The 23,226-nt window shown below is 37.4% G+C and overlaps 1 protein-coding gene and 1 pseudogene across 6 annotated transcripts in view; one reads left to right on the forward strand and one right to left on the reverse strand.

Annotated features, from left to right (window-relative positions):
* Nucleotides 1-23,226, reverse strand: part of FAR1 (fatty acyl-CoA reductase 1) — a 73,873-nt gene that overhangs the window by 40,925 nt on the left and 9,722 nt on the right. The window contains exon 3 of one of the 6 annotated variants that reach the window (XM_049713799.1): nt 736-846. The exons of the other annotated variants lie outside the window; for them this stretch is intronic. The gene's annotated coding sequence lies outside the window, so the exon portion shown is untranslated. The remainder of the gene's footprint in view (nt 1-735; nt 847-23,226) is intronic. 6 annotated transcript variants of the gene reach the window in all.
* On the forward strand, nt 203-21,547 carry LOC101276284 (40S ribosomal protein S24-like; annotated as a pseudogene).

Here is a 23,226-nt window from a genome sequence, read left to right on the forward strand (position 1 = left end):
GAGGTGTCATATTCACCTATCATCACCAGTTGAAACAAGAGGTAACACCAAGTCCTTTCTTTTATATGTCTGTAGTGACAATATATTCAAAAGGTACTTAAACCTCCCTTTTAGTAAGAAATATAGTAAGGAATATATAGACTGACTTATCCTCCCTACCCAAATTCCACTGAAACAGCAGAAAAGAGAGTATACTAACAGAATGAACACACAAAAGAACCATGATGAGTGGAAAAAACAAGATGCAGAAGGACTCATGCAGTATGTCACTATTCAAGGCTCAAACACATTCAAAATGATGCTACTTACTGTTTAGAAATGCATATACATGATAATATTAATAAATGCATTAGAGAGAGTATAATACAATCAGAAAAGAGAATAAGAAGCTTCAATTGTATTTATGTTTTGTTTAAGCTAAGGAGTAGATACCTGTATTTTATATCTAAATTTTTCACAATTATAAAAAATTAAATTCATAACAATCTGAAAACCCATTAACAAGCAAAAAGAAAAGAAGGAAGGAAGGTAGGAAGGAAGGCAAGAAAAAAGAATTTCCACAAGAAACAGATGAGACTAAACTGATAGAGAAGCCATAGCATAAGAAATAACAACCTAAGCAAAACAAACATAGGAAAGCACCATAAGGAGGCAAGAGCTGTCCCAACCCCCTAAATAGAAAACACCAAGTTCAGGATCAAGAAGCTGAATAAAAGCTTAGGGAAATTAAGGTACCTAAAGGTTGCTCACAGAACAGCAAAGCCACTCCTGACAGTCTTACTTCCTGTATAAACTTTGGCTCCCAGGCTTAGTATCCAGATCTGCTGAGAACATCCAGCATGGCTGCTAAAGGACAAAAGAGAAGTAGGGCTAAGTTTGAGGTTGCTCTGTACATCCACAAATGGAGGTGGGGCACTGGGAGAAAGGAAACAAAAACAACCAAAAGAAGAAAAGTCTTCAGAGCACTTGTGCCCCAGAAATAAATTTTAGGTCCTTAGATTATCTGGCTGCTGCTGACCCTTAAAACAAACTCATACAGAGCTCTCAGTAATTCCACTTGGAGAAAAGATCTCTTGGAAAATCAGGCTTCAGAAAACTGAGAGGAAGGCAGTATCAGCTACCAAAACCAATCATACTAGTCCTTCATAAATATGGATAACTAAGGATCATCAGATATTTAAGAAATATCCACAAAATTAAGAAGGACCAAAATGAAAAGCAACAGAATCAACCACGAAAACTAAGGTAATGAAAAATTTACAGGAAATTTAAATTCTAATAAATACCCTCCAAGTCATTCACAAGAATATTGCATCCATCGAGTAAACTACTATGAAAAAGGAACAGAGAATAAGAAACCATTGGAGACGGAGCTCTGCCCACCACAGCAACAGCCAGCTCTACCCACCACCAGTCCCTCCTATCAGGAAACTTGCACAAGCCTCTTAGATAGCCTCATCCACCAGAAGGCAGACAGCAGAAGCAAGAAGAACTACAATCATGCAGCCTGTGGAACAAAAACCATATTCACAGAAAGATAGACAAGATGGAAAGGCAGAGTGCTATGCACCAGATGAAGGAACAAGATAAAACCCCAGAAAAGCAACTAAATGAAGTGGAGATAGGCAACCTTCCAGAAAAAGAAATCAGAATAATGATAGTGGAGATGATCCAGGACCTCGCAAAAAGAATGGAGGCAAAGATCAAGAAGATGGAAGAAATGTTTAACAAAGACCTAGAAGAATTAAAGAACAAACAGAGATGAACAACACAATAACTGAAATGGAAAATACACTAGAAGGAATCAATAGCAGAATAACTGAGGCAGAAGAACAGATGAGCGACCTGGAAGGCAGAACGGTGGAATTCACTGCTGCGGAACAGAATAAAGAAAAAAGAATGAAAAGAAATGAAGACAGCCTGAGAGACCTCTGGGACATTAAACACAACAACGTTCGCATTATAGGAGTCCCAGAAGGAGAAGAGAGAGAGAAATGACCTGAGAAAATATTTGAAAAGATTATAGGCGAAAACTTCCCTAACATGGGAAGGGAAATAGCCACCAACGTCCAGGAAGCACAGATAGTCCCATACAGGATAAACCCAAGGAGAAACACACTGAGACACACAGTAATCAAACTGGCAAAAATTAAAGACAAAAAAAAATTATTGAAAGCAGCAAGGGAAAAACGACAAATAACATACAAGGCAACTCCCATAAGGTTAACAGCTGATCTCTCAGCAGAAACTCTACAAGCCAGAAGGGAATGGCATGGCATATTTAAAGTGACGAAAGGGAAGAACCTACAACCAAGATTACTCTACACGGCAAGGATTTCATTCAGATTCGAAGGAGAAATCAAAAGCTTTACAGACAAGCAAAAGCTAAGAGAATTCAGCACCACCAAACCAGCTCTACAACAAATGCTAAAGGAACTTCTCTAAGTGGGAAACACAAGAGAAGAAAAGTACCAACAAAAACAAACCCAAAACAATTAAGAAAATGGTAATAGGAACGTACATATTGATAATTACCTTAAACGTGAATGGATTAAATGCTCCAACCAAAAGACACAGGCTTGCTGAATGGATACAAAAACAAGACCCATATATATGCTGTCTACAAGAGACCAACTTCAAACCTAGGAACACATACAGACTGAAAGTGAGGGGATGGAAAAAGATATTCCATGCAAATAGAAATCAAAAGAAAGCTGGAGTGGCAAAACTATATCAGACAAAATAGACTTTAAAATAAAGAATGTTACAAGACACAAGGAAGGACACTACATAAGGATCAAGGGATCAATCCAAGAACAAAACATAACAATTATAAATATATATGCACCCAACATAGGAGCACCTCAATACATAAGGCAACTGCTAACAGCTATAAAAGAATAAATCGGGGCTTTCCTGGTGGTGCAGTGGTTGAGAGTCTGCCTGGCGATGCAGGGGACACGGGTTTGTGCCCCAGTCCGGGAAGATCCCACATGCCGTGGAGTGGCTGGGCCCGTGAGCCATGGTCTCTGAGCCTGCGCGTCTGGAGCCTGTGCTCCGCAACGGGAGAGGCCACAACAGTGAGAGGCCCACATACCGCCAAAACAAAACAAAACAATAAATCAACAATAACACAGTAATACTGGGGGACTTTAACACCTCACTTACATCAATGGACAGATCATCCAAACAGAAAATTAATAAGGGAACACAAGCTTTAAATGACACAATAGACCAGACAGAATTAATTGATATCTGTAAGACATTCCATCCAAAAATAGTAGATTACACTTTCTTCTCAAGTGCGCACGGAACGTTCTCCAGGATAGATCATGTCTTGGGTCACAAATCAAGACTCAGTAAATTTAAGAAAATTCAAATCATATCAAGCATTTTTTCTGACCACAACGCTATGGGATTAGAAAGCAATTACAGGGAAAAAAACGTAAAACACACAAACACATGGATTGTTCATATTTTGACAAAACAATATGTTACAAAATAACCAAGAGATCACTAAAGAAATCAAAGAGGAAATCAAAAAATACCTAGAGACAAAAGACAATGAAAACACAATGATCCAAAACCTATGGGATGCAGCAGAAGCACTTCTAAGAGGGACGTTTATAGCAATACAAGCCTACCTCAAGAAACAAGAAAAATCTCAAATAAACAATCTAACCTTATGCCTAAAGGAACTAGAGAAAGAAGAACAAACAAAACCCAAAGTTAGCAGAAGGAAAGAAATTATAAAGATCAGAGAAGAAATAAATGAAATAGAAACAAAGAAGACAATAGCAAAGATCAACAAAACTAAAAGCTGGTTCTTTGAGAAGATAAACAAAATTGATAAACCATTAGCCAGACTCATCAAGAAAAAGAAGGAGAGCACTCAAATCAATAAAATTAGAAATGAAAAAGGAGAAGTTACAACAGACACCGCAGAAGTACAAAGCATCCTAAGACACTACTACCAACAACTCTATGCCAATAAAATGGACAACCTGGAAGAAATGGACAAATCCTTAGAAAGCTATAACCTTCCAAGACTGAACCAGGAAGAAATAGAAAATATGAACAGACCAATCACAAGCACTGAAATTGAAACTGTGATTAAAACTCTTCCAACAAACAAAAGTCCAGGACCAGATGGCTTCACAGGTGAATTCCACCAAACATTTAGAGAAGAGCTACCACCCATCCTTCTCAAACTCTTCCAAAAAATTGCAGAGGAAGAAACATGCCCAAACTCATTCTATGAGGCCACCATCACCCTGATACCAAAACCAGACAAAGATACTACAAAAAAAGAAAATTACACACCAATATCACTGATGAATACAGATGCAAAAATCCTCAACAAAATACTAGCAAACAGAATGCAACAACACATTAAAAGGATCATACACCATGATCAAGTGGGATTTATCCCAGGGATGCAAGGATTCTTCAATATACGCAAATCAATCAATGTGATACACCATATTAACAAATTGAAGAATAAAAACCATATGATCATCTCAACAGATGCAGAAAAAGCTTTTGACAAAATTCAACACATATTTATGATTAAAAACTCTCCAGAAAGTAGGCACAGAGGGAACCTACCTCAACATAAACAGGCCATATACGACAAACCCACAGCAAACATCATTCTCAATGGTGCAAAACTGAAAGCATTTCCTCTAAGATCAGGAACAAGACAAGGATGTCCACTCTCACCACTATTATTCAACACAGTCTTGGAAGTCCTAGCCACGGCAATCAGAGAAGAAAAAGAAATAAAAGGAATACAAATTGGAAAAGAAGAAGTAAAACTGTCACTGTTTGCAGATGACATGATACTATACATACAGAATCCTAAAGATGCCACCAAAAAACTACTAGAGCTAATCAGTGAATCTGGTCAAGTTGCAGGACACAAAATTAATGCACAGAAATCTCTTGCATTCCTATATGCTAATGATGAAAAATCTGAAATAGAAATTAAGGAAACACTCCCATTTACCACTGCAACAAAAATAATAAAATACCTAGGAATAAACCTACCCAGGGAGACAGAAGACCTGTATGCAGAAAACAATATGACACTGATGAACGAAATTAATGATACAAACAGATGGAGAGATGTTTAACATGTTCTTGGATTGGAAGAATCAATATTGTGAAAATGACTTTACTACCCAAAGCAATCTACAGATTCAATGCAATCCCTATCAAATTACCAATGGCATTTTTTACATAACTGGAACAACAAATCTTAAAATTTGTATGGAGACACAAAAGACCCCGAATAGCCAAAGCAATCTTGAGGGAGAAAAATGGAGCTGGAGGAATCAGACTCCCTGACTTCAGACTATACTACAAAGCTACAGTAATCAATATGATGGTACTGGCACAAAAAGAGAAATATAGATCAATAGAACAGGACAGAAAGCCCAGAGATAAACCCACACACCTATGGTCAACAATCTATGACAAAGGAGGCAAGGATATACAATGGAGAAAAGACAGTCTCTTCAATAAGTGATGCTGGGAAAACTGGACAGCTACATGTAAAAGAATGAAATTAGAACACTCCCTAACACCATACACAAAAATAATCTCAAAATGGATTAGAGACCTAAATGTAAGGCCAGACACTATAAAACTCTTTGAGGAAAACATAGGACGAACACTCTTTGACATAAATCACAGCAAGACGTTTTTTGATCCACCTCTTAGAGTAATGGAAATAAAAGCAAAAATAAACAAACGGGACCTAATGAAACCTAAAAGCTTTTGCAAAGCAAGGGAAACTACAAACAAGATGAAAAGACAACCCTCAGAATGGGAGAAAATATTTGCAAATGAATCAACGGACAAAGGGTTAATCTCCAAAATATATAAACAGCTCGCGCAGCTCAATATTAAAAAACCAAACAACCCAATCCAAAAATGGGCAGAAGACCTAAATAGACATTTCTTCAAAGACATACAGATGGCCAAGAAGAACATGAAAAGCGGCTCTACGTCACTAATTATTAGAGAAATGCAAATCAAAAGTACAATGAGGTATCACCTCACACCAGTTAGAAGGGGCATCATCAGAAAATCTACAAACAACAAATGCTGGAGAGGGTGTGGAGAAAAGGGAACCCTCTTGCACTGTTGGTGGGAATGTAAATTGATACCGCCACTATGGAGAACTGTATGGACGTTCCTTAAAAAACTAAAAATAGAATTACCATATGACCCAGCAATACCACTACTGGGCATATACTCAGAGAAAACCATAATTCAAAAAGACACATGCACATCAATGTTCATTGCAGCACTATTTACTACAGCCAGGTCATGGAAGCAACCTAAATGCCCATTGACAGACAAATGGATAAAGAAGATGTGGTACATACATACAGTGGAATATTACTCAGCCATAAAAAGGAAAGAAATTGGGTCATCTTAGAGACATGGATGAATCTAGAGACTGTCATGCAGAGTGAAGTAAGTCAGGAAAAGAAAAACAAATATCGTATATTAACACATATATGTGGAACCTATAAAAATGGTACAGATGAACCAGTTTGCAGGGCAGAAATTGAGACACAGATGTAGAGAACAAACATATGGACACTAAGGGGGGAAAGTGGCGGGGGTGGGGTGGGGGTGGGGTGGGGGGTGGGTGATGAATTGGGAGATTGGGATTGACATATATACACTAATATGTATAAAATGGATAACTAATAAGAACCTGCTGTATAAAAAAATAAATAAAATTTAAAAAAAGCATTGGAAATCAGAAATGCAAATGTACGCAGAAAATTCAGACAATACGTAAGTAAATTATTAGAATTACGAAGTGAATTTGAGAACTAGATACAAGGTTTATACAGAAAAAAAAACAAATGTATTTCTATACACCACCAACACACAAGAAATAAAGTTAAAAAAAAACTATACCACTTATAATACCATCCAAAACACCAAAAAATTATGGAAAATATCAAGTATCGACTGATGAGGATGCAGAGAAACTGGAACTCATGCACATTGCTGATGGGAATGAAAAATGATTCAGCTGCTGTGGGAAAGTTTAGCAGTTCCTCAAAAAGTTAAACAAAAAATTATCATATGACCCTGCAATTCTGCTCCTAGGTATACACCCCAAAGATCTGCAGATAGGTACTCAAAAAGTACACATACACACTTGCTTATAGCAGCAGTGTTTACAACAGCCAAATAGTACAAACAGCCCAAAAGTCCATCAACAAATGAATGGATCAACAAATCATGTATATATAGTGGAATATTATTCAGTCATAATAAGGAATGAAGTACTGACACGTACTACAATGGGGGATGAACCTCAAAAACATACGAAGTTTAAAAAATCAGATATAGAAGATCACATACTATAGGATTTCATTTTTATGAAATATCCAGAATAGATAAATCCATAGAGACAATGCAGACTGGTGGTTGGCAGGAGCTGAAGAGTGGAGAGAGTGGGCAGTGGAGGAAAACTGCTTCAGGAGCTTTACTCTGGAGTGAAGGAATTCTGGAACTAGACAGAGGTGGCAGCTGCATAACATTGTGAATGTAGCAGATGTCATTGAATTTTTCCCTTTAAAATGATTAATTTTATATTATGTGAATTTCACCTCAACGAATTTTTTTGGGGGGCTGAGTTGGGTCTTTGTTGTGGTGCACGGGCTTCTCATTACGGTGGCTTCTCTTGTTGCAGAGCACAGGCTCTAGGCACATGGGTTTCAGTAGCTGTGGCTCACGGTTCTAGAGCACAGGCTCAGTAGTTGTGGTGCACAGGCTTAACTGCTCCATGGCATGTGGCATCTTCCCGGGCCAGGGCTCGAACCTGTGTTCCCTGCATTGGCAGGCGGATTCTTAACCACTGCACCACCAGGGAAGCCCCTGAATTATTTTTTTTTTTGAGAACACCAAAAATTAGAAATAAATGTAAAAGATACTAATGGAAAACTACAAAACATTGAGAGAAATCAAACAATACTTAAATAAATGGAGAGATGTACTACATTCCTTAGATTCAATACAATCCCAATCAAAATTTAAGCTGTTTTTATTTATGTATGGAAACTAAGACTCTAAAATGTTACAGAAATACAAAGGGCCAAGAGTAGCCAAGACAAGCATTAAGAACAACAAAGCTGGAGAACTTATATTACCATGTAACAAGATGTATTATAAAGCTACAGAAATGTGGTATTGGGACAAGAAGAGAAGAGTACAATCAATGGATGTCCATATAGCAAAAAATGAATCTTGACTTCTATACCACACCACACACAAAAATGAATTCCAGACAGACTATACACCCAAATGTGAAAGGTAAAATAGTTATGATTCTAGAAGATGACACAGAACATCTCCATGATCATGGGGTAGGCAAATATTTATTAAATAGGACACAAGAAGTGCTAACCAAAAAGGAAAAATATTGATAAACTGGAAGACACTAAAACTGAGTTCATCCCACAACACTATTAACAGAGAGAAAAGGCAAAACAGGTAAAAGATATTTGCAGTAGTATGTATAAATGACAACTGATTACTACCCAGAATATATGAAGAACTACAAATGAATAAGGAGAAGTGAAAAAAACAATAGAAAATGGGAAAGCCTTGAACAGAAAAGGAAGCATAAGGGAGAGTATCCAAATGGCCAATTAGCACATAAAAAAGGGCTGAGGACTTCCCTGGTGGCATAGTGGTTAAGAATCCACCTGCCAATGCAGGGGACATGGGTTCGATCCCTGGTCCGGGAAGATCCCACATGCCACGGAGCAACTATGCCTGTGTGCCACAACTACTGAGCCCACGCACCGAGAGCCTATGCTCCACAACAAGAGAAGCCACTGCAGTGAGAAGTCCGCGCATGCAATGAAGAGTAGCCCCCGCTCCCCACAACTGGAGAAAGCCTGCGCACAGCAACAAAGACCCAATACAACCAAAAATAAATAAATAAAAATAAAATATAGTTTTAAAAAGGGCTGAACTTCATTAGTTATCAAACCTCAATGTGATCCTGGTACACTGTCCCCAGAATGGCTAAAATGAAAAAGACAGACAATACATAGTATTGGTAAAGTTTCAGAGAGAGAAAAATGGAACTCTCATCTACTGCTGGAGGAAGTACAGATAGTTATAACACTTAGTAAAAGTTGTACAACCTAATAAAGCTAAACAATCACGTATCATATGATGTAGCAGCTCCATTCCTGATTATATACCCAACAGAAATGAGTACATTTGTTCACCAAAAGACTCATAAACAATGTTTACATGTTTGTAGCAGCACTATTCCTACTGACCCAAAATTTTAAAAACCCAATGTCTGGTCAATAGTATATTACATAAATTATAGTATATTCATACAATGGAATATTAAAAAACAATGAGAATGAAGGAATTATCCTACACACCACATGGATGGGGCTCACAAAGAGAACACTGAGCCAAAGAGGCCAGACACAAAAGGTGTATACTGTATGATATCATGCATATAAAGTTCAAAAACAGGCAAAAATCATCTACGGTTAAAAGTCAGAACAATGGTTATATTCCAGGGGAGGAAGAGGTAGTGACCAAAAAGGGTGTGAGGGAGGCTTCTGGGATACTGGTTATGTTCTATTTCTTGATCTGGGTGGCTCATTTTTAAAACTCGGCAAGTTGTACACAGGATTTATGGACTTTCTAAAGGTATGCTACACGTCAATAAAAAGTTTACTGTAGGGCTTCCCTGGTGGCGCAGTGGTTGAGAGTCCACCTGCCGCTGCAGGGGACATGGGATCGTGCCCGGGTCTGGGAAGATCCCACATGCCGCGGAGCGGCTGGGCCCGTGAGCCATGGCCGCTGAGCCTGCGCGTCCAGAGCCTGTGCTCCGCAACGCGAGAGGCCACAACAGTGAGAGGCCCGCGTACCGCAAAAAAAAAAAAAAAAAAGTTTACTGTAAAAAATAAAAGTAAATATAGGGTGACCATATATGTCCTGGTTTTCCTGGAATAAGCCTGGTTTTACACATTATTCCAGCTTAACTTTGATTAGAGCCCCCTCTTCTCAAAAGTGTTCCAGTTTTCACAGTATGGTTACTCTACTTATAATCTGCTTCAGGTCTAATAAGACTATTTCAAGACTTCGTTGACCCCCAAACCTAATTAAAACTATAGAGCATTAAAATGTTGTCATAGGGGAGAAATGAAGAATAATTCTGCATCAATACACCTAACAAATCTGGTAAGTATTAATGACAATTACATACTAAATATATATATTAAACACAGTGTCCTAGACACATGACCTAGAACAAGTTATTTAATTCTCTGAGCTTCATATGTAAAAATCTATTCAAGAAATATTTATTAAGCACCTACCAGATACCAGGAACCAGAAAGTTTTCCACAGGTGTACACATGCATTTAAGACAGAAAAAGATACTAAGCAGTTTGCCCTTTAATAATTGAGGATTTATAGCCTGAGTATGTGATTGGCTCAACCCTAAAAGGATTGGCTCAACCCTTCCTCACCTACCAGGACACCCTCCCTATAAAAATCTGTTAAAACCAAACAACAGAAAATTTTTACTGAATTTAATACTCTCTCCTTAACAGTATAAAGATTATTTGCTAAGAGAGTTGTAGAATGAAACTACTTCTTACCAGTTTCAGGTAACTAGCTTAAAGCTAATTGCATGTGATTTTATCCTTAAGGTTCTCTTCATGGAAGAAAGAACAGATTCCCACAGCTCCCCAACTTTATCACAACACAACCAAAAACTTTACAAGCACCAAGTATTTTTAAACCCTGTCTCCAGGTATTCTTGATTCCCCCACCCACCAATATACTTTACCCTATTAACTTACTGGCAAAGTAAGTGCATATGAGCACTCCTTTTAAGGAAAGTCTAGACTTATCACATCTTCCACATAGTCCTGCTAGTATGGCCAAAAGCTACAGGAAAAGCAGAAGCCAGGAAAGAAATGCTGCCAATCCTTCCAGAGCATGCTGTTTAGGTTCCTACTGTATGATTCTACTTACACAGGAAAATATCTAAAGCTCCTATCAGCTGTTAAAAAGTAGCTGCAGCACTGCAGTAATGAGAAAAGCAGCAATATTATTCCATGTGCCAGGGCAGAGAAGCTGTGAAACATGATTCATATTTATTTTCACTGTTCTTGAGATGCCTTAGGATACACCACCTAGCAGTGGCAGCTGGGTATTTTCTTCAAAAAGTGCCTTATCCTATGGCTCAATAGTTAGAGAGGCAGAAATCTCTCAGAAGACCAGCAAAATGGTGGGTACCAAATATCACAATTACTTTAGAGGCTTTCTTGCTAAAGTGGGTTTTCCTAGTGGGTTTTATGTTACGCACATAAACTTACATTAAGAGAACATATTATAAAGCTACTTAAACTAAGATACCTTCACTTGCTAGTGGCTGAGGTCCAGGCTCTGCCACTTTGAAGCCATGAGATCCTAAGATAAACCTACTACTCTTAACCTGTTTCCTTATCTATAAAAGGAGAACATGCAGGCTCATGGGCAAAAAGAGCCTGGAATGGATGTAAATGGAGAAACCACAGATAATTCTAAGATAGCACTCACCCAATCAATATAAACTGCACCCTTGTAACATAATTGTAGTCTCTTAATAGATGTCCTAAAATTAATGGAAAGCCAATCATGTTGTCTCATTACTTTCAGAAACCTAGTTAAGATAAATAATTAGAGACAAGTTCCTTCTCTCATTTTCAACTTTTTAAAAAAGAGTTCTTTATACTGTGTATAAAGTGGATGACTGGTGAGAGTCTGCTGGGTGGTACAGGGAGCTCTACTCGGTGTTCTGTGGTGACCTAGATGGGAGGAAAATCCAAAAAAGAGTGGATATGTGTAAAAACCTAAAAATATAAACTTAAATTTTTAAAAAAGAGTTCTTTAAATAGACAAAGCAATCAAAGTGAGAGACTGGGGTATTACAGTAACATGAAAACGACAAAAATCTGCCAAAAAAAGCAGCTCTTTAGTGCCAAGAAATGGGAATTCCTTTGCCTATATTACCGCTAAAAACAACTCAAATTAATTAAAACTTTTAATATACTGTCAAGTAGTTGTTTCAGAAACTTGCTAAGCAGAAAGACAAATGTGAACAAAGTACATGGAGATTAGGATATGGTGAGAGGAACGAGGTGGGTCCATGGGCTTGAAGCAAAGCTTTACAGAAGTCATTAGTGATGAGAAAAATAAATAATAAAAGGAAGACAGGAAAAGGAGAGATTAAGCACAAAAAACTACATCTCTCATGCTTTCCAATACAATTTCCTACAAGTCTTCTTAATAATTTTTCTTGCCTAAGGTCACTCAGCACCTATATATAGACAGAGGCAAATTTAAACCAGTATCTTCTAACTAAATTCCACATTTATAGAGAGTATAAGAAGTTTCCACTTGTCCTACAGTGAGGTAAAGGCATCAACTCATGGGTAAGGAGTGAGTGCATAACACTGGAAGAGAAGTTGCAGGAAAGTGAAGAGGCTGGAACAGATGGTCTTCCTTTCCATTTCTAAAGTTGTATGATTCACTATAAGAGGAAATGGACAGTATCTTTACTACAGGGTCTTCTTGGCATATAACGGTCAAGAACCTGCTCCACAGAAAATTTTAGCATATGAAATAAGGCAAATTCTGGCTGAAAAATCCTTAAAACTCCACATCATTTCACAGTAAAAGCTGATGGGCCAATTAAGCAACACAGTTTAGAAATGAGACTATTAACTGGTTCAGGTAGACTCTTAAACAATTAAAGCTCAAGAGCAATTAGACTTTACCAGTATTTCCCTGAAGGCCATTTCCAGAGGCACCCAACAAAGAGAATGAGAAAGGAAAAGGTCTGTTGCCAAACTTAGAACTCGACTCACAAGAACACCGAAGCGGACTTAATTATTGCCACTATCAGTTTGAATAAAAAGACATCATTCTCAGGTTAAGAAATACACACTTATCGAAGGTTAGTGGATTTATTTCCAACTCTACTCTACCCGACCCACTGAAAGACCTTTTCTAAACAGAACTATTTATTGGAAGACTAGAAACAAAAAACTCAAGGCAGTAAAGGTAATAAGATAAGGTAAAGACAAGAAGCTCTGAGAGCTTCTTAAGGTCTTGCTTAAGATTAATAACAAAATTCAAACATGTTTCTATAAATATCTATACCAATATATGCAAATATCTGTACCAATATATATACTATGTATCACACTTACCTACCTTTGAAAAACAGTGAGTTCTGTGTAAGGGAGTATGGGATCAGAATTTACACCCCAAAGCTTATCACTAATAGCACATGGGTTACTTTGAGCTGAAGGAACTGAGATTCAACAGATGCAGAAAGAATTCTTCTCAGAGCTTCCCTCATCTGATTAAAAGCAGAAACTTCCAAGAAATGAGGGCTGCCATAATGAGGACTCTCTGGGTGAGTTTTATGGCCATGAAGAAGATGGAATGTTAGCAACCAATACCTTCTATTAGTTTTCCCACATATTTACCTTCCCACAATTTATTGCCCCTAGAAGCCCAAACTCCTTTTCCTTTGTCTAGTCACTTCTCCATAATTTATAACCCTTTGTTAATATGGTATATAAGCTCTCAAGTCTAACCATCTTTCTTTGGGTTTTCACTTTTCTGTGAAGCCTTTATGCACATTTTAAAAATATACATATGCCTTTTCTATTAATGTCTTTTGTCAGTTTAATTTGCAGGCATCAGTCCTAGAACATAAAAGGATAGAAGAAAAGTCTTCCTCCCTTACATAAGCTATTAAGAAATTAAGTCTCTAGTGAAGCCATTTTCAGTACTCTATTGAATCCGGCCCTGTTATAAACTGCTTCCTGATAAACAAGGTAGGCCCCCTTTGTGGAAACAAGCCTTTCAGATAACCCAATGCCATGATGTAGTGGGGACCTTTGGGCTCTGAGTCTAGCAGGGCTGGGCTGGAATCCAGGCTCATTCATTTATCTTGGGGGTGAGCTTACTTATCTGTTTGTTTCTGTAGTTTCCTCATTTCTAAAACATATAGACAGCATATACATCCCCACCCCTTCACTTCATAGCATCTGTGTAAGGATTAAGGCTGGGCACATAATTACATTTCCTTATTCATCTTCCCCATACTTCTTTGGCAGTGATTTCTCTGTGGTCCCTCAGCAGTCAGTCTGATCTGTAATATTTCAGTCTAAAAAACTTTAATTATCTTTTTTTATGGAAATAATCATTTAGTTATGAGTGTAATTTTTAGACTAGGAAAAAATTTTTATTACCAAAGTAAAAATAATAGCTACTTTATCTCTGGACTGTATACTGTTACAGTCACATGCACATATACCCATTTTTTTAATTCTGGGAAGGAAATTAATGATTTTAGGAGAAGTAGGTTTAAACCAAACCTCTGAGGACTAAAGAAGGAAAGAGGTGGTTCAACTTATACTGATATGAAACACAGCATTCATGATTAACTTTAAAAGCCAAGATGTAATATTCTGTATGATATACCACCTTTTATGGAAAAGGAATGAAAAAATGAATGCATATGTTTATAAATACACAGATTTTTCTGGCAAAAAAGCCAGAAAACTGGTAATAATGGTTGCCTCTGGGAGGGAGAACTGGATAACTAGGGAAGAGAAATGACGGGCATTTGCTTTTCACTATACACACTATATATCCTTTTGCACAATTTAAAATTATGTACAAAGTGCATGTGTTATATATTTTAAACTACTGGTGCAGAAAGAAACATACAGGTAGAGCCTGTAAATAGAAAAATCAGAAGGTACCAAAAAAAATTTGAAAGCGTATATTTTCCCATCAATTAGCCAGTCTATACTATCTTTTGTCCTCTAACAATTTACAAACTCACTTTCATCTATGAGAAAAAAAGTACGAAAAATCTTTTCTAAAGTGAAAAATAAAAGATGAGCATTGTGTTAAGAAAAAAAGTGTAATATCTTTCTTCTGCTCATCTTTATTACTTGAGTTTTTATTTCATTTCTTTATTAGATGGCAAACCTACTAGATTAAAAACCAGATGATGTTTTAACTATGAAACTGTTGTTTAACAAGACTTTAGCAGGCTGGATTTCCTAAATGGAATGTGAGAAATTCTTCCCCCATCTGGATAATGTTGATCTTTGGATCAGATACCACTCTCTCCCATCTCCTGAGAGGACCCCTACGCTCACCATGTTCACCAAGGAGTCAAGTACACAGAATTACCAAACACAGTTCTGAGGTGAAGTTCTGCAGTGAGACTGGCTCTACCTATATGTTTCTTTCTGCACCAGTATTTATTGAACATACAGTAAAAACTGACAAAAGGTAATTGTAAGAACCCTTAGTTCCTTGTTTTAGCTGCTATAAATTTAGGGAAACTAAGCACTGAATATGAAAATCTCTAGACAATGTCTAAACATTCAGTCCAGCTTCCTATAAATTTCCACCTACAGCTACACCTTAAAGTAGGATCTACTTAGTTGTCTTCTTCTTACAAAGTGACTCCTCTGTGCCTCTAGCATGTAAACAAACCCAAAGTAAATAACCTACCAATGGAGACAGTGGGGAGAGCAAAGAGACAAAGAATAAGCTATTTCATCTATCTTTTTATTGAGAGTCACTGATTGACTCCCAATCAGGGGCAATTCTGTGTTTAACACAGACACATCCAATGCTGTTTTGTCTCATAATCCTACTACACCTCTAAGCTGGAGGACCACTTGGCAGGAGTACTGGAGGAAATTCAAGCAGCAGTAGATAGAATGCTGAGCTAAATGGTCTTTTAATATCCCTTAGATTCCATGGCTGAAGAAGTAAAATAAATAAAAGAATTTCAAATATCCTTAAAAGAGGGGGAATTAATTCCAAAATATTCGAAACCAAGAGTTGGCAAAGGTTTCTGTAAAGGGTCAAGTAGTAAATATTTTCAGCTTGTGGGCCATACAATCTTAGTAGCAACTACTCCATTCTGCCATTTGGGGCACAAAATCAGCCATGAACAGTAAGTAAACAAATGGGCATGGCTCTGTCTCAATAAAACTTTATTCACAAAGACAGGAAAACAGTTTGCAGGTCACAGTTTGCCAACCCCTGTTCTAAATAAAGATTCTGAATATTCCACATTCAGAAAAATGAACTACTAAGAAAAGCATCAATGGGAAACCAGCACAGTCTAAATATCCATTGCCTATGATTTCACTATTACTAGAGTTACTATGTATATCACTCTAAAATGGACAGTAAATAATTGATATAATATTTTCAAAACAAAAACAATAAATGAATGACAGGCTTCAGAAACACAGATATGTCAGAGACTAAACACAACACAAAGACATGATCTTTAGCCTTTTTCAAGGTGTACCTAAAAATACGTATTTTTAAAAAGAGAGCCCATTAAGATAAGATGTTCAGGGGTGAAGCTTGGGCGATATTATTTTGGAGAAAAGGCTACAAGTGAAGAAGAGCACAGAATATAATCCTGTCGCAGACTCAGAAACCCTAGACCGCTACCATGTTCAAAAAAATCTTGATATAATAATCAAAAAATAACACAGAATTTAAAGAGGTCAAGAGTTAACCCAACACTGTTGCAGGATACAAAGCTTTGTTTATATACTGTGTACAGGTCTAAAACTACATAGATTATTCTTTTCTACATAAAAGTATAACGTTACTTATAATTTTATGTAGCCAAAGGTTATAATACATGGCTAAGGGAACGGGAACGGAAGCAGAAAAGAGACTACGCACATGGTAAATATCACAGAATTATGAAAATTCCCCAAAAAGCTGCACTGAGCTACAATGACCATGAGGGGATTCCATATACATTACTTCTGCTTCCTCATTATTTTTCCTTTTCGTTTGCTTTTCCACTAAAAGGGAAATAGAAATTAGGTATCTGTAACTGATGGGAATTAATAACTCTCTAATCCAGAAGTTCATGAACAGGCTTGGGGGGTGGCGGGGAAATCCAAGAACGTGTTAAAGTTTCATGCAAAATATTGTTTTGAGTGTGTTTATGTGTGTGTGTACAAGTGTGCACTCCCGTGCATATATCTGTACATTTTTTCCAGAGGAAAAATCCACTGTTCTTATCAGATTCTCAAAAGGGTCAATGAGCGTAAACAGTAAAAAACCACTATCAAATTTTATGTGTAATATGTATGTATGCTAGAGAGAAAGGGGACCTAAACTGCAGAGAATAGAGCTTCATGGTCACTGATTAAAAACCCCATTCACATCTAATCTGGAGTAAAAATGTTTAAATGGTTAACACATAATTATATCAATCTCCCTTGAAGCCTGTTATGGATTGAACTGTGTTCCCCCTAAAAAGATATGTTGAAATCCTAATCCCTAGGACTTCAGAATGTGACCTTATTTGGAAATGGGGTTGTTGAAGGTGTAATTAGTTAAGGTAAATGATATAACACTGGAGCAGAATGGGTCTCTAATCCAACATCACTGGTGTCCTTATAAGAGGAGAGGCATGTAAAGACATAGATATACACAGGGAGAACTCCACCTGACAACAAAAGCAGAGACTGGAATTACACAGCTACAAGCCAAGGAATATCAAAATTGCTAAGAAAAAACTAGGAAGAGGCAAGGAAGAATTCCCTCACAGGTTTCGGACAGAGCATGGATTTTGGGCTTCTAACCTCCAGAACTGTGAGACAATAAATATCTGTTGTTTTAAGCCACCCAGTTTGTAGTACTTTGTTACAGCAGCCCTAGGAAACTAAGAGAAGGCCAAATACCATAGTAACTAAAATTAAGGTACAGAGCAAAAGGCCTTCTAAAGATGATCATATGCTCTCATGACATAATAAACATATCATGGACACTTTCCAACAAACATGACAGTTTCAATTACCAAAATACATTCTACTAAATAGTTAAGGATGGAATGGCTTTTCCAAATGGGTACAGGAAAGAATGATAGAAAAAAAGCTTTATATATCAAAGGTAAAGACCAAAATAAAGTTAATGTTCAGATCCCAGAACAAATCATTGCGGTATATCACTAACTGTACATCTGTACACTGACAAATCTCAGTATATAGTAGCAGATTCAGGGAAAGTAGTGTTCTGATTATCTATTGCTATGTAACAAAATCACTCTAAAACAACATCTTAAAGCAACAATAATCATTTTTATTCTCTCTCATAGTTTCTGAGAGTTAGGAATTTGGGAATGGCTCAAATAAGCAGTTTTAGCTGAACAGTTCTAGCTCCTATCTTAGAGCCTCTTCACGTGGTCTGTCCACATGAGGCAGTCTGGGTTTCCTTATAGCATGGCAATCTCAGGCTATACTGATGAAAAGCTATTGAAGACTTCAAGACCAGTATTTTGGTGAGCTGGATGGAAGCTCACCTTTTCTGACCTCACCTTATTGCTCACAAGTGATTCACAAGAACACCCAAATTCAAGGGAAGGGAACATAACTCCACCTCAGGATGAGAGAATGGTCAAGGTCACAAGAACATGTGAGAAGGGACACATTGTTACAACTACTTTTAGAAAATACAATCTGCCACAAAGAATATGGTAAAGTAACTGCTCATTACTCCTGAGATGGTCAACCATTTGAAACTGTCCCATAGGTTAACAGAAACTGATGACTAAAAGAAATTCTTGAGCTTGTCTTACAGAACAGCAGCTAAGGGAACAGCTTATTAAAAACCCCCCTGATTGTAATATGCTTTCACTGATCAAGCTCATCTTAATTATTTCTTTTGGCTCCTTAACCACCACCTATAGATAACACCTCTGTCGTATGGGTCCCTACAGTATTGGGGGCTTATGCTGTTTTCCAGAAACTTGGAGTCAGCTCTTATCCAGTTCAAGCCAGCTAAGATTTTTGGTTGGGACCACTGACCCTAAAACTGGGCCTGCAAAGGTGTCCAATAAATGACCTTTTGACATCAGAGGACTCAAAACTCCACCCTCAGATCATGCTAAGTGCCTCCATTTTTGAACATGCATCTCAAGAAGAAGCATGTAACTCAGATATGCCTGCAAAGAACACCAATTACCTCACCTTTTCCCTACCTCCAATCACCTTTCCCCATGCCTAATATCACCCTGCTTCTTTATCCCATAAATATTTCAAACCCCTTGCCTTCAGGGAGGCAGATCTGAGATCTGCTCTCCTGTCTCCTGTCTCCTCACTTGGCTGTCTCCTGAATAAACCCTTTCTCTGCTGCAAACCTCGGTGTCTCAGCGTTTGGCTTGCTGCACATCAGGCAAACAAACCTGGTTCGGTAACCCATTTAATCCATGTTCAAGTTACCCAAAATGCCTTAAAAAAAAAATGGCCCCATGGGCCTCATACTTCTAAGTACAGATGATCCTTGAACAACACAGGTTTAAACTACATGGGTGTACTTATGCACAGATTTTTTTCAACAAATGCATATTACAGCATTATACAACCTGCAGTTGGTTGAACCTGAGGAGGCAGAACCACAGATACAGAGAGCCAACTGTAAAATTACACACAGATTTTTTTGACTTCTAGGAAGACTGGCACCCATAACTTCCACTGCTGCTCCAGGGTCAACTGATTTTGCCCACCAAATAATCTCATTCACTGAATAAAAATTTCACTTTCCCATATTCACTTAATTGTGAACTTATAACCAGTAGATTTCCACTTGGAGTTGACATACTTGCAGCCAAAAACAAGCCAACTCATTTTAGTTAGACTATTAAGAGGCCTCATATTATAGGTAAGCATATATTTTCTTTTAAAATTTTTGATAGACTCTCATCTGGAGGCATATCGGGAACCACTGGTATAGCGTCTTTTTACTATATTTTAATAACTCTAGAATATTTAGTGTTTTGATTAAGACAACATAAAAGAAAACCTCTGCAAGTGAACTGTAAACAACAAAAGAAGGACTAAAAAATGCAAACTCAAAATGTACAAGTTGATAAGAATAGTGGGTTCCTTTTTCTTTTCAAAAATTAAGGCTTACAAAGCATTTTTCAACAAACAAAAGAATAACTCTAGCATCTTGGTTTTCAATAAAAGATGCTAGTGTCCAAACCTGTTGTAAGCACCCATTGAAGTGAATATAATGGCCACTCTGTTTGCCTACACAGACATTGATATGCCAATATTTAACTCTCTATATCCAATCTTCCCCAATTTCTACAACACATCTTGGTAAGGAATCTCAGTAGGTTCGTTAGTTCTTAGGGCACTACACAACTATTTTGTATACTGATGTTACTCCGTAAGCATGGCACTTTGGCAAGTTAAAATGCCTCTAAAACCTCATTATCCTGGAAAATATTAAACGTTAAGAAAAATCAGACTCAGAATTCCTTTGAGTGATGTAAAAATCAAACACAAAAACATCCTTAAAAGTCAAGTTCTACTTCATCAGAGAGGAAATGTCAATTCTACAGCATTAAAATTATTTGCTGACAAGAAAACTTAAATTTTTTAGCAATACCCATTTTTCTTTGTTTCTGTCCTTGAGGCTTGTATACCAGTAGGGTAACTTCTCTACTGTAAAGCCTACAGAAGAAGGGCTGTGCTCTTGTTAACACAGTTTGGTAATAAACAGTTCCACAGCTTGCAAAAACATGTATCCAATTCCATTCTGGGAGAAAACAATCTTAAAAAAGTAACCTCCAAAAGTCATACATGATTTTCTTTAGATCAACTATTGTGCTACAGATGCCTTACCTTAATAAAAATGTTTTCATGTTAAATATTGTAATTTTTATCCTAACACTTTCAGACTCAAAAAAGTGAAATACAATATACAAAGGCATACTAGTATTTTAAGTGTATTAGCAAAGATAAGGCTTCTTAAACTTCTCCAATACAACACAGAAATCGAAATATCCCATTTTGCTTAAAAACTCATTAAAGTTGTGCATCTGATTCCATAATATACCTAAGAATTAATATAAAAATATTTCACTCTTTTCCTCTCTGGCTGCTTGAAGATCAGCAACCATCATAAATGACACAGTAGCTCTCCAGACCAGGAAGTTCATGACCAACCAACTACTTTAGCAGAAACAATTGGTCGACATCCTTCACCCTGGGAAGGCAAAAGTAGCTTAGAGAGATATTCAGGAAAAACTAGCCAAAATGTACAAGACCACACCAGATGTCATCTTTGGATGTGGATTCAGAATCCATTTTGGCAGTGGCAAGACAACTGGCTTTGGCAGGATTTACGATTCGTTGGACTACAGAAAGAAAAATGAACCCTAACACAGACATGCAAGACATGGCCTGCATTAAGAAAAACACCTCAAGGAAACAGCAAAAGGAACGAAGAACAGAATGAAGAAAGTCAAGAGGACTGCAAAGGCCAATGTTGGTGCTGGGAAAAAGTGAGCTGTAGATTGGACAACAGAAGGAGTAAAGACTCTGCAGTGATTGTATCTGTGGTGACTGTGCAGATTTTTCATGAGACGATTAATAAACTAAGAACTTTTACGTGAAAATATATACACATTTCAAATTACTCAGCAAAATTGATTTTAACATGAAAATGTTCCATGTATACCGCGAACATTACATGTAGACGTACACATACAAGTTTACCCAAAAAATTGACTCAGGCAGATTACTAATCATGTATCTTGTGTGGTCTGATTTAAAACTACCAAAGCCTATTCATGAAGATTAGTAACTTTAAGAACAAGTTGTTAGAATCAGGTATTTCACTGGTTACAGAAGTAGACTTTGTTTGAAAGCTGTTTATACTCAGTCTGATTATTATAGCAAATAACCTGCAACTCTTAACTACGGAAAAGTGCTTTGAAGTTCCTGCTGTATGCTGTTATTTCCTCTCCATTTCTCTTGTGTCACCTTCTTATGAAGCCTTCTGAATCTGTTCCCAAGGCTGAACCTAAAAACAGGCTCTAGTCCACCAAGGCAGCATTTTCCAAATTGTGGTAAATGGGGCTGGGATGCTGTACATTTTATCCCCAACCAGGAGAGCTACAAAGTGCATTAGCATATCAAAGACCTACAAAATGTACTGAGGTAAAGAAACTCCTAGACCTCTTTTTTTAATTTAATTTTTTTTTATACAGCAGGTTCTTATTAGTTATCCATGTTATACATATTAGTGTATACATGTCAATCCCAATCGCCCAATTCATCACACACACCCCACCACCCCCTGCCGCTTTCCCCCCTTGGTGTCCATACGTTTGTTCTCTACATCTATGTCTCAATTTCTGCCCTGCAAACCGGTTCATCTGACCTCTTTTTAAGGCTGGGCTTTCACCAATTTCCCAACACCGCTAGGGAAACAATGCTCCTGAAAAGCTCATTATTGCCACATCAGCCTTCTAAGGTAATGACTATACAAACATGGACCAAACCTCCCATGGTCTACAATGATTTAGAAAGCATGACCTTCCATTGATCCACAAGGCTACTTATGAATAAACTATAAAGCCAGTTATTAAGAGTTGCAAATATGAGTATGTTATTAGAATGTACCGAAAACTTCAGTTTGTATACAATTAATAACTCTGCTTGCTGCAACTCACAATGCTCCAAATATGCACACTCAAAACTGGAATTCTGTAATTTTCAAGAGGAGCAATCAATCATTGTCAGTGAAACTGGTCATGGTTTTCAATTATCATTATTCTTACTTCTAATTAAGTTGAGCTTAATTATTATCATTTTAGTTGTTTTATTAAACCAGGAGAATGTGTTATATAATTCCATCACTAGAATTTGAGACCTACAGTTTTCTAACTAGTCTAGACTTTAAGATAAGTATATTTTTTGTGATTCAAATAGGAACCATCCATTTCCCTAACTGCTGAAGAAAGTCCCTCTCTCCCCCAAAATGCTTATACCTTGACAATTTAGTTGTTATTACTCCACTAGAAAATGGGAATTACTGAGCTAAAGAATGACCCAGCTAAAGGGCCGGGATTAAAAGAGCTGGAGGGTCACCGTTCTAAAGGTCTTTACCCCAGCTACAGGCGCAGGTCTTCTCCCTGGTCACCAGGTCCACACCAACCAAATGTGGCATTAGGACTTGGAATCAGAGCCCTTCGTGGAAGTAACAGAAACTTCTCTGAACTTGAATGTCAATGATCCCTCCAGTCTCTAGTTTTGAGGAGGAAGCTTCCAGGAATCTCTTTAAACAACTGAA

The sequence above is a fragment of the Orcinus orca genome, chromosome 8 (assembly GCF_937001465.1).
Source record: "Orcinus orca chromosome 8, mOrcOrc1.1, whole genome shotgun sequence".
In the NCBI taxonomy this organism is placed as follows: Eukaryota; Metazoa; Chordata; class Mammalia; order Artiodactyla; family Delphinidae; genus Orcinus; species Orcinus orca.